The sequence below is a fragment of the Coregonus clupeaformis genome, unplaced genomic scaffold (assembly GCF_020615455.1).
Source record: "Coregonus clupeaformis isolate EN_2021a unplaced genomic scaffold, ASM2061545v1 scaf6000, whole genome shotgun sequence".
Classification (NCBI taxonomy): domain Eukaryota; kingdom Metazoa; phylum Chordata; class Actinopteri; order Salmoniformes; family Salmonidae; genus Coregonus; species Coregonus clupeaformis.
Window position 1 is genome coordinate 3,150 of NW_025539454.1, and position 6,346 is coordinate 9,495.

Below are 6,346 nucleotides of genomic sequence, written 5' to 3' on the forward strand. Positions count from 1 at the left end.
TATTGTGTGTAGATTGCTGAGGATTCTTTAAAAAAAAAATCCATTTTAGAATAAGGCTGTAATGTAACAAAATGTGGAAAAGGTCAAGGGGTCTGAATACTTTCCGAAGGCACTGTATTTGGTGTCTTTCCCCTTTTTGGTGTCTGTCACCAACCCTGTCCTGTTTCCTTCCTCATCCATGTGTGCTGCTCAGCTGAAAGGGTTGGGGTCAGAGGTTATGATGTGTGGACATTTGGAGATGCCCAAATGGCACCTTATTCCTTATATAGTGCACTACTTTTGACCAGGACCCATAGGGCCTATGTAGTGAATAGGATGCTATTTGGGACGCAGACAATATGTTTGGAGATGGTTCAGTGTGCACACCAAACCAAAAATCTACGCTGACTACATATATATTTGGAAGAAATTATTCTACAGTAAATGATAGCTATGTTTGTTTCCAAAGGATACCTAAAGATACAGCTCCTATATGTTTTCTAAAAGAAACAAGCTGTGTCCACTGAATCAGTCTCACACACAGTATGATGTTGTTGTCTGACTTTGTTGTTTTTCACCACTTTGGCTTATGAGTACACTGCTGCATTTCATTCAGTTGCTTCAATTTTGTTGTGATGCGAGTTGAGTTTATGAGGGAAATAAATAACATAACATTCTTCCACTATGTGACATGCTGTACAGAAAGACAGAAAGCGGAGAATGTTTACCAGTTCACCATGTAGTAAGGTACAATGATCCATTAATTCCATAGGTGGTGTATGGTGGCTTTGGGGTTTTGGCTTTCTTGCTTTAAAAAAGGGTGGATTTCTCATGGTTTCCTATGAGACTAATATTCCCTTTTTAAAGATCTGGTGTGTTGTATGATGCACTTTATGTTGTGGTGAGTTCTGCTGCATCATCTACATTGTGGCTGGGATGTATTTAGGTTAATAACCTTTACCCATGTACAGTACTGTACTTTGGTATTCAATAAGACCATGGTATTAGATTAATATATATATATATATATATATATTTCTACTTTACTAGCCTAAAATCCTGCTAATACAGTTTGATTGAATCCCAGCTAAGAATGTATTCTTAATTTCCACCCATCCTTCCATTCTGCTTGGTGTTGTAGAATTTCTCATAGTCTACCTAAACTAACTTTATGTGTTCTGTTGATTTTCCCTCAGCCAAAGCGGTTTCTGGACACTGAGGTGCTATTCCATGATGACAATACAACCTGGATTCTTGAAGAAAGAAAGACTTTGTTTGATTCTGACAGTTACACTGTTATACAGTAGATGAGCGTTAGTGAACATTTAATCTGCCCTCAGTGGCACACGCAGCAGGACTTACTCGGTAATGCATTTTTAGTAGCTAAAATTAAGTAACTATTTTCTTAAGAAAATGTATGTCTTTGCCGTGGAAGCTGCTGTGCATATTAACTTTGGAAGTGTCTAACAAATGTTAATCCCATAACAGAAATGTTTTATACATGTTATTGCACTTTTAGCATTATACTGTATCATAGTAAAGAATTGAGAGATATTTTCAAGGTGAGAATGATATGTTTTGTCTTGCAGTATGATCGGAATTTGGAGGGAACTTGTATTTTTTCAAAAACGTTATTGAGAGTATTCACCAACTGGAAGGTTGATATGAACATGATAAGGTACTGAACATGTGTCATGTTGATTGTGTTTTTGTCAAAACTCAGATGATATTCTTACACCAAATCACTTGAAATGTAATTTGTGTTTGTATCTAATACTGCCAGTCTCTTATTGGCTTGCCAAATGGATTTTATTTTTGCTTACAACATTGGGAGGAAAATAACATTGAACATAATATTTTCTGGATGGCTTGGGCAGGTTTCACAATGAGAATTATTAAAAATGTAAATATTAAAGATATTAACATGACATTTGGCTCATCAAATGTTTTTTCTTCAGACAACAGACTCATACAGTAGTCATAATAACCGTTTTAAAATGATAACGGTATACTGAGGTATTCAGAGAATGTGAACCCCCAAAACTCTTAGGTCTTATAGCCTATTGTACAGTATTGAATTTAAATCATATTTTATTGCATCAGTTTAATAATTGTACAACTCTGTGGATGACAGTTGAATAATATGGTTGACTGTGTTGGAATCTAACAAAACCCTTTATCTTGTGCCAGTTCTGGTAACCTTGTCTTCATGCTGACTAAAAAGTACAAAATGTAGCCTCATCACAGCTCCAAGGATTCTCTTTGAACATTCCTATTGATTGCTTTGACCTGTTACATTTCATTCTATTATCTGAGAAGGGAATCCAACTTTACAGGCTCAAACCAAATGAGGTAAACTTTCAATACAAAAAACCTTCTTGAAATGTTTCTTTAGTTCAAAGCTTCTCCTTCTTAAAGGGCATGTTTTATTCTGTGTCTCTATATTTTCAACTGGGAAGGTGGGTAGTAATAACATTGGTGTATCTGAAGCATAGAATTTATAAGATGTTTTACTTTGTAAAAGAAACCTCTTGAGACAAACATGGCATTGAACTTATGAATCAAAGCTGATGGAATTATGAATCAAAGCTTTTTGCAACTTACTTTTTTACATGTTCTGTAAATGGAAGGTCAGCTATATAAAAGTCATGACTAGAATCAATTGCAATTGTTCTGTCAGTCCTATACATAATTCTACAGTTCTAACATATTCGTATAGCATGTACTGCTATCTTGCTTATAACCTCCTTTGCCTGGTGGGCCAGTAGACTGCTCTCCCCTCCCTTGTGAGATCTTTATCTTTAATTGGAGAGTAATTACATACCCTGGTCTGCATCGTGGTACTCGTTGAAAACACCTGTGAGAGGGGATGCACCTCCCAGAGCTCCACAGTGGGAGCTGCCATGTCTCCTCTCCCTCCATGCCATCTCGAGGAGTGGGAGTGTGGGCCCCAGAGTGCCTGCTAGCCCTGGTGGGTATAAGACCTATCACATCCGTTATTCTGCTTATTTCGCAATAAATGGGCTGTTTTTTCCTCCTGCAGAAATTCACCCAAGACCATCCACTGAGGATTGTGGCATTTCCATTTATTGACGTTTGGATGCTGGCTCATATACATTTGTTATGCTATGCTCCGGACTTCAAAGAGAATGAAATAGGGCCTATTATGCTAATTATGTCTTGTTCTGTTCAACGTAATCAAGGCCTCACACATTAATCCTTTACAAAATGTTCCTCACTGACTCTAGGAAGAGGTTTTCAAACGTACATGAATAGAAAAACTAATTTGACTTTCCCCAGTAGACTCCAAAATCCTGTAGCTGAGCACTTGGGAGACAGCCTTTAGGTCCTTTGAAACTATAAATGATTTGAGGGCTTGATATGAAATCCAGAGTAAAAACTATGGAAACAATGAAGGGCTCTCTTCCCACATGATTGTAACAGGGTGGAACTGTGTGTTAGTAGAACGTGCCCCATTTGAACCCTTGCAGTCCCAGGTGTAGCTCATTTCAAATAAGGGCATGGCCCTGGGTATTTAAGCTTGACTTTTGTGTCATTCAGGATATTCCATGACCACTAGAAGGCTGGGCGTGTGCAGGGAGGACGGTCTAATGGTGATAGCCCAGTCAGTGTCTCTGTATAAGACACCATAAAAATCCTGATTGGACTCTGATTGTACATGAGCTGAACCAAAGGATCCAACACAAAAGGTACTTTGATTCTAAAATGGTATTTTATGCTCTTTTATCATCTCAGGTTCAATATACATGCTTTAAAAAGGGATGGGCTGGTGTTCAATTATTGAACAGTTAAGAATTATTGAATATTCTCTCCCAACACACTGTACATGCCTACATTCTATGAAACTAATAACATAGTCCAGTAACTTTTTAAGACTGATATTTATTAGTATATACATTGTCTCATTCTCGCTCAGTTTATTGCAATACAACTAATTCGATGGTTAAAACAATGTACTTGTGCTTCAGCACAGCCTTTCTTTCAGGGTAGACGTATACAGTTTCCTCAAAGTATTAACACCCCTTGACTTTTTCCACATTTTGTTATATTACAGCCTGAATTTAAATTGATTAAATTGTCCCATTATGGGGAATTCAGGCTGTAACAACATCTGGAATAAGTTAGTGCATTCAGAAAGTATTCAGACCCCTTCACTTTTTCCACATTTTATTATGTTACAGCCTTATTGTAAAATGAATTAAATAATAAAATGTCCTCATCAACCTACATACAATCCCATAATGACAAAGCGTAAAACAGGTACATAAGTATTCACACCACTGAGTCAATACTTTGTAGAAGCATCGTGGTGTACAGGTCTGAGAGCAGAGCAGTGCACTGTGTTTGGACTGGCTCCTCTAGGGCAGGGGTTGGCAAAAGGCATCTTTTTATTTTTATTTTTGGGTCAGAAAAGACTGTAAAATCACCAAGAATTCAGTTTAATTGAAGAAATCTGTTCCCAAGTATTCCCACAAATAAAAAAAGAGACCTACAGTGCATTCGGAAAGTATTCAGACCCCTTCACTTTTTCCACGTTACAGCCTTATTGTAAAATTGATTATATAGTTTTTTTCCTCATCAATCTACACACTATAACCCATAATGACAAAGCAAAAACTGTTTTTTTTTGCAAATTTATAAAAAAATAATAATAAATGAAATACCTTATTTACATAGGTATTCAGACCCTTTGCTATGAGACTCGAAATTGAGCTCAGGCGCATCCTGTTTCCATTGATCATCCTTGAGATGTTTCTACAACTTGATTGGAGTCCACCTGTGGTAAATTCAATTGATTGGACATGATTTGGAAGGGCACACACCTGTCTATATAAGGTCCCACAGTTGACAGTGCATGTCACAACCGGGCCATGAGGTCGAAGGAATTGTCCGTAGAGCTCTGAGACAGGATTGTGTCGAGGCACAGATCAGGGGAAGGGTACCAAAACATTTCTGTAGCATTGAAGGTCCACAAGAACACAGTGGCCTCCATCATTCTTAAATGGAAGAAGTTTGGAACCACCAAGACTCTTCCTAGATCTGGCCGCCCGGCCAAACTGAGCAATCAGGGGAGAAGGGCCTTGGTCAGGGAGGTGACCAAGAACCCGATGGTCACTCTGACAGAGCTCCAGAGTTTCTCTGTGGAGATGGGAGAACCTTTCAGAAGGACTACCATCTCTGCAACACTCCACCAATCAGGCCTTTATGGTAGAGGGGCCAGACGAAAGCCACTCCTCAGTAAAAGGTAAATTACAGCCCACTTGGAGTTTGCCAAAAGGCACCTAAAGGACTCTCAGAGACATGAGGATTCTCTGGTTTGAAGCATGAGTGTTGCGGTGAAGCATGGTGTTGGCAGTCTCTAAATGTCCTTGAGTGGCCCAGCAAGAGCCCGGACTTGAACCCGATTCAACATCTCTGGAGAGACCTGGAAATAGCTGTGCAGCACGCTCCCCATCCAACCTCACAGAGCTTGAGAGGGATCTGCGGAGAAAAATGGGAGAAACTCGCAAAACAGGTGTGCCAAGCTTGTAGTGTCATACCCAAGAAGACTCGAGGCTGTAATCGCTGCCAAAGGTGCTTCAATAAAGTACTGAGTAAAGGGTCTGAATACTTCTGTAAATGTGATATTTCAGTTTTTATTTTAATAAATAACAAAAACCTTTTTCTAAAAACCTGTTTTTGCTTTGTCATTATGGGGTATTGCGAGTATATTGATGAGGGAAAATAAACAATTTAATCAATTTTAGAATAAGTCTGTAACGTAACAAATGTGGAAAAAATGAAGGGTCTGAATACGTTCGAATGCACTCTATATGATAATAGGTTTATGTAAACACAGTTGTCTCTACACTATAAATGATTGAGTATGAATGTTCAAAAAATGCTGTGTTAAAAAAAACAATAAATTGCTCTCATGTTCCTTAAACGGTTTGCATTTACAATACCTACAGTGAATTGGGCTTTTTGTGTACGTGAATGAAGCAGATGCCCTTGGGCTTTCCTCTTTGATCCAGCAGTAACTCAAACTTTGTCTGCCTCTTAGCAACACCTTTCACTTCAAATTAAGGCACAACTCTGTCTGCAGGCACAAAAGAAAAAACCTGCACCATAATGAAATGTGTTGCAGTGTTGGTACAAATTAACATTTGATGAGTAGTTTTAATGAGGCTCACCTTCACTCTCACACTTTGGGTTGTATATGTGTTGTGCAAATGTGTGCCATCTTCAGGTACTTTCAATCCTCTACATTGACATTTTAGTCATTTAGCAGACGCTCTTATCCAGAGCAACTTACAGTTACATTATTATTAAAAAAATTTCATACCCCCCGTGGGAATCGAACCCA

The 6,346-nt window shown here is 38.4% G+C and overlaps 1 long non-coding RNA gene across 1 annotated transcript; it reads left to right on the forward strand.

The window, feature by feature from the left end:
- The first annotated feature begins 412 nt into the window (after positions 1–412).
- LOC121566597 lies at positions 413–2,641 on the forward strand. Its single transcript, XR_006000945.2, has 2 exons — positions 413–726; positions 1,176–2,641. It is a non-coding gene; the product is annotated as an uncharacterized LOC121566597 (long non-coding RNA).
- The last annotated feature ends 3,705 nt before the right edge of the window (positions 2,642–6,346 follow it).